A 6,606-nucleotide genomic window follows, 5' to 3' on the forward strand; every position below is an offset into this window, starting at 1 on the left:
GTCTTGTTTGATATTAGTGGTCACTCCAGCTCTCTCGTGGTTACTATTGCATGGTGACTCTCTTTTCCTCCTTTTACTTTCGATTAATTATGTCTTAGAATCTAAAGAGTGCCTCTTATAGGAGGTATACATTTGAATATAAAAGTTTTTTGTTTAAGTTTTTTATTAATTCTGACATCTTTGCCTTTTGATTAGAGTTTTTAATCCATGAATGCTTAATATCATTATTGACATGGTTGGATTTATATCTGTCATTTTGCTATTTGTTACCCATATGTTTCACACCTTCCTCTCCCCCCCCCCCCCCCTCCCCCCGCCCCCCCCCCCCCCCCCCCGTCTCTCTCTTTCTCGTCCTCTGTTTCCTTTCTTGGTTTTATGTTGATAATTGTCTAATGTGCCATTAAATTATTTTGTTGAATTATCTACCAGATGTGTGTGTGTGTGTTTTGGTAGATATTTTTAAATTATTGTTCTAGAAATTACAACAAAATTCTTAAGGGTTAAAAATTTTAGTTTCTTTATATACCTCATAATATTTTTTTGAAAGCTGAACCTTTAGACTTATATTGCTGGAATTCTAGATTCTGATTTCCACCAGGATTGATACTTGCTTCTATTTTTATGTTTGTTTGTTAGTGACTTGGTTGGACTAATTTGTCCACTGTGGTGACTGATGTCTTTGCTCAGTTATTTGTGTCTATTTTTGTCTTTCTTGTTTTGATTTTTAAGGTTAGTTTGTTTGACATAGCTCATGAGTCAACATAGCTTGGTTCTCATCCAAGACTTGTGAAGAGGTTATGCTCAAACACTTGGAAAGGGCAGGACTTTCGCATTTTGCCCATAGATCTCTTAAAATCCAGTAGCTCATTAGGCCTTCTGCAATCTTTTCTAAGTTTTCATACAGTGTTGTGTATGCAGCCTTTCTTCCCATGTGCATGCTGGTAGATTGTGGCCTGCACCCCTAGGTAAACTTCTGGATGATAGAGGGGGAATGGGTAAGAACAAAGCAGCCCTGGACCAAAATTCCACAGTCCTCCATTATTTTTACTGAAGCTCAGTTGATATTCTTTTTTTTTTTTTTTTTTTAAAGATTTTATTTATTTATTTGTCAGAGAGAGAGCATGAGCGAAAGCGAGCACAGGCAGACAGAGTGGAAGGCAGAGTCAGAGGGAGAAGCAGGCTCCCTGCAGAGCAAGGAGCCCGATGTGGGACTCGATCCCAGGACGCTGGGATTATGACCTGAGCCAAAGGCAGCTGCTTAACCAACTGAGCCACCCAGGCGTCCCGCTCAGTTGATATTCTTAAAATCATGTTTTCATTTATTGTATGGCTTTGGTTAATTTCCAGAGCCCTTAAATTGTTATTTTTGATGACTTGTGCAGTTTTTATTATTGCTTTGGAGAGAGATTTTGTCATTTTCTTCAATTGGCCATTCCAGAAGTCTCACATTGTCTTTTTAAAGCTACTTTAAACCAAGGTCTCCCCCCCATTTTTTTCTTGATATGAAGTAGAAGTATTTGAAATGTTTCAATTCTGTTTGAATCCCAACTGTTATCTACATTGTATCACCAACACTGACAATGGCGTTTTCTTTTATAATAAAATATATTTAATTTAATCTAGTAAAAAATATATAACTTTTTTCTCTTCATATGCCTTATGTATAGACTCATATCCAGACTCTTTTGACTGAATTTCAAGATACCTTTACAAATTGTTTTCTGCTGTTGTTGTTTGTTTTTGTTTTTGTTTTGCTGTAAATGTTCAATTTCTATCGATAAAAAAGTGCACAGGGTTTTTTTTATATAAACAACATATACAAGAAAATTCTTTGTCATACTGTTTGAAATAGTCTCACAATTGGAATAGTAAGATATCACAGTTCTTTTTTTTTTCGATTTTATTTATTTATTTGACAGAAAGAGAGATCACAAGTGGACAGAGAGGCAGGCAGAGAGAGGAGGAAGCAGGCTCCCTGCTGAGCAGAGAGCCTGATGCAGGGCTCGATCCCAGGACCCTGGTACCATAACCGGAGCTGAAGGCAGAGGCTTTAACCCATTGAGCCACCCAGGCGCCCCAGATATCATAGTTCTTAGATGAAAACTGGAAAATACTCAACAGCCTCTTTAATATTTTAGTGAAATTTCTATCTTAGAAAAATGCCATATGGAGCTGAGCAAAAGTGCAAAAGTATGCCTCTAATAATCTAATGCATTAATCAAACATTAATTTTTGCTAATATGGGTAGATATGATAATTCTGTGACATATATTTGATATATACAAGTAGGAGTGCAGTATAGTTCTGTCTGAAACTATGATTTGTTGACTAAAAGAGAAATTCTCATCATAAAAATCTCAAGAAGTCTTGTAGCTATTTAATAAAGGTGGAAGTCAGGTTGATGAAGGTGGTGTCACTAAAGTTGATTTACACTGTCAATTCTTTCTCAACTTTATTTTTTCTTAAGTAGATTCCTATGCTATTATCAGAATATGTAATATTTGGACTTGTCAGAATTAGAAGCTGGAATGGTTTCAGCAAATGGCTAAGAATTTTACAACTAATATTACTGTTCAAGTTCACTTTTCAAGTTCAATTATGAAGCTATTCAGTCATCCAGTTCCTAATGCCATTATTTGCTCATGTATAACTTTAAGAGGGATAAATTAAATAAAATTTTATATTTAAAATTAAACACTGAAATATCCGGTACCTTTCAAGCTACATAAAATAAACTGAATCATTTCGGAAGGCATTTTGTCTCTGGAATTTGTCTTTAAGCCATCTGAGCATCTCAGAGACCAAATTATTCCTCACTTTCCTTGGCCATTCCTATCCTAAGATTGTCTATCTATACTGGAAATATACCAGCTTTTCTATAATCTTGAATAGACTTCTTTATTAAATCTGCCAATACTATCAATAACAGTTCATAGTCATTTTAGAAATGAAAATTTCAACTTCAAAATTATTCGAGGTTGAAATGAGTAAATGTGCCTTTTTCTGTGAAGTATAATTTTAGATTCTCTCACATATTAGATACCTTTATTTTTTACCTCTTTCCTGAAGTAGAATCTCTACTATAAACTTGGAAACTGGGGGATAAGAAGTTAAATAAGCTGTCTGAGGTCTGATAAATTTTCTAACCAGAATTTCATTTCCTGCATATCTGATTGTCAAACTCACACTCTCTCTACATTCTTGATACATATTAAGTATTAGCTGAGCACTTATTATGCCCAAGTCCATATGCCAGGTTTTTTAGGTCTCCTTGTAGAAATCTTTTACTGCATCTTTTAGGTTCTTACCGCATTAATAAAGGTTCAGATTAAAAAAAAAAAAAAGACTTGAACCTGTTTTTTTACTTATTCCAACATCACACACTTCTAAAACATTTAAGAGTTTGTATCTTACCAGAAAAATACATACCAAAAATCTGAACTACCATTCTTTATTCAGAACAAGGTCTTTCCACTTACCTTGTTTTCTTTAAGTACTGAGTACTAGCAGCGATGTGCCACATTTTTATTTTTATTCTAACACTTAGGAGTTTTTATTCTAACACTTAGGTTATAAGGATAGCAACAGTATTTTCATAATTTTTCTGTATATGTGTAGGACTCCAGACATTCATCCTGGATTGAAAATATACTAGAATTTGCATTTTTATGCTTAATAAAAGATCAATTTAAAATAAATCTGTTTCCATTTTGAATAACAAAAGCCAATGTCTTATATTCCAGCTTTACAATAAAATGAAGATTTCCCTTTAAATGCATCTCAAAAAGCTCCATAAGATGACACTTAGTCATTCCAGTCAGTTAGATAGGGAATGGGGGAAAGTTCAACACTAGAACATTCTCTGGATGTATTGTATTTTTATTTGATTATGAGCAGGATTCATTTTCATTTAATTTACCAACATGGATAAATAAGTGACTGTAGTCATGTTGAGCCAATTACTCTTATTCTGTTCCTAAATTGGCATTAATACAGTAGCTGGATGGAAATGGTCCCATGCTTGCTGACATATTATTAATGACCACTGATGCAAAAAATATTGCTATAACCATACTTATTTGTTTCTATGCTTGAGACCAATGGGCTTGATCAATCTCAAGCTGCATGTTGTTTTTCTTTTTTTGAGCCCACTGTCAGCATACTTTTACCAACAGTAAAGTTAGCTTCATATCTCCCAGATCTACTGGAGGCTAAGTCCTAGTATAGAGAAAAAAAAAAAAAAAAAGTTTGTAATGTTTTTGCTTTGGCCTTGGATATCCATTAATAATGTTTAATACTTTGGGACAACATTCTAACTATAACATATGGTAACTGGTTTTTTGTTTTTTTGGTTTTTTTTTTTGGATAGGGGAGATACTAGATATATTCCATCAACAGGTCATATCATATCCTCATGATTTTAATCATCAAGTACCTGATGATGACCAAAAATAACCTTAAAAGCTTAGGACTAGGGGTGCCTGGGTGGCTCAGTGGATTAAAGCTTCTGTCTTTGGCTCACTCATGATCCCAGGGTCCTGGGATTGAGCCCAGCATAGGGCTTTCTGCTCAACAGGGAGCCTGCTTCCCCTCTCTCTCTCTGCCTGCCTCTCTACCTACTTGTGATCTCTGTCTGTCAAATAAATAAACAAAATCTTAAAAAAACAAAAACAAAAACAAAAAACCTTAGGACTAAAATTTCAGTATTGAAGTTAAGCACTCAAGCTCTGTAGTTAAAAAGATCTGGGATTTAGTCACAACTGTTCCACTTAATCAATGAGTTAACTTGGGCACATTACTGAATTAATTAGGCACATTACTTAAGCTTTAATATTTTCCATCTCTCAAATGAGGGCAGTATTAATCACCTTTTTTTCTTAAGTAGAGTTATTTGAGCTTTAAATGAAATAACTCAGTCTATATCATCAAATTAGCCTTCATGTTCCTTCTGCTCTTACCTAATACTTTGCTTACCTTGTTCTTATCTTGTTCCTGGCTTCAAGCTCTTACTACAACAGATCCCAGGATTTAAACCCCTTTACTCAAGTAGCATTTAGAGTCTGTGCCTCATTTTCAGATGTGTTCCCCCTGAAAATGCGATCCTATGTTACCTCCCCTGTATTCCTAAGGTTCTAGTTCTTATTCTCTTGCCCCTTATGGCACTGTTCCCAAAGTATTCCTCAGCACACACAGTGTCTTGGAGTCTGCTACCTGAAGAAGCTAACTAAGGCAGCCCCCCAGCTCTGGTTGGATTCTTCCTAACTCTTTTACAACCACCATCTATCTGCTCAAGTATATATTTATTATTACCTATAGTTATTACTGACTTTGTGGGTTCTTAAAAACAAACTGTATATTTCAGGACATCTATCAATTGAAGCATCTATTGTCAATAATTCCACATATTTGTTCAAGATTTATGACCCAAGCATTATTCTAAACAACTTGTATAGGGATTATCTCATTTAATGGATTTATGGATTGTCTCACTTAATCCCTGTTACTCTATGAGGAGGGTGCTATTATTATCCCCATTTTTCAGATGAGAATGCTGAGTCACAGTAGATGGAGGAGCCATGATTTAGAATTTAAACTTCAGCCCTCTGATTCCTGAGGTTGTACTCTTCAGCACTCTGTTTCCCCATGGCCATGAAGCTAACTGCTTTCTACTCAAGACTCCTGCAGATCTCCCATTTCCAGATTTCTTGAGGCTTTTTCAGATCCCCAGTTGAAATACTCCCTGAACTACAATTAATACTTCGGGGCTTCTCTGCAGAATTTGGCTGGGGCTGGGATTTCATCTTGCTTGACTTCTTTCTTTTCACTATCCTGAATCTGTGCTCTTAGAGGTCTCTCACAAGAGCACTTCCTTAGTAAATCACTTGCACATAATCCTCATCTCAGGCTCTGCTTCTGACAAACACAGGTTTAGCACAAAGAGTTAACTATTAGGGAGGTATTTTGAGGGAAAATAGAGGACATGATTAATGAAGAAAATACCAAACATCATATGATTTCAACTACAAATATTTCAAGCGGTAAAGGTATTCTATTATCCTTGTCATATCTAAGAGAAATTAACAATTATTCCTTAATAACATCAAAAACCCATTCAGTGTTCAAATTTCCACTGTCTCATTATGTTTATTAGTTTTCATCTGCTTGAATCAGAGTCCACATAAAATTCAAATAACATAATTTGTTGATGTTTCTTGAAGTCTTTTTTGTAAGCTCTGCCCAATTTATTTATCCTTGTGATTTATTTGTTGGAGATAGGGTTGTTTGTCCTGTTACATTTCCTACAGTCTGCACTGTGCTGATTATATTTCCATGGCACAGATTAATATGTTATTCTGTAAATTGCTAACTATTTGCAGAACCTTGATCTGATTCAGTTTTTTTCCTTCTGGCAAGACTGCTTGGTTGGTAGGTGGTATGTCCTTCTATCAGGAAACACATCATGGCCTGTTGTTTCTCTTTTTTTTTTTTTTTTTTTTTTTTTTTGTTAACAGTTGTTGGGGATCAGTGTCTAGAATCATTAATTCAAATAGAAGTTTCAACATGATAATTTCTAATTTCATAATGTCTTCTTAATCAGATGAAAAC

Source organism: Mustela nigripes, chromosome 13 (genome assembly GCF_022355385.1).
Source record: "Mustela nigripes isolate SB6536 chromosome 13, MUSNIG.SB6536, whole genome shotgun sequence".
Lineage (NCBI taxonomy): Eukaryota > Metazoa > Chordata > Mammalia > Carnivora > Mustelidae > Mustela > Mustela nigripes.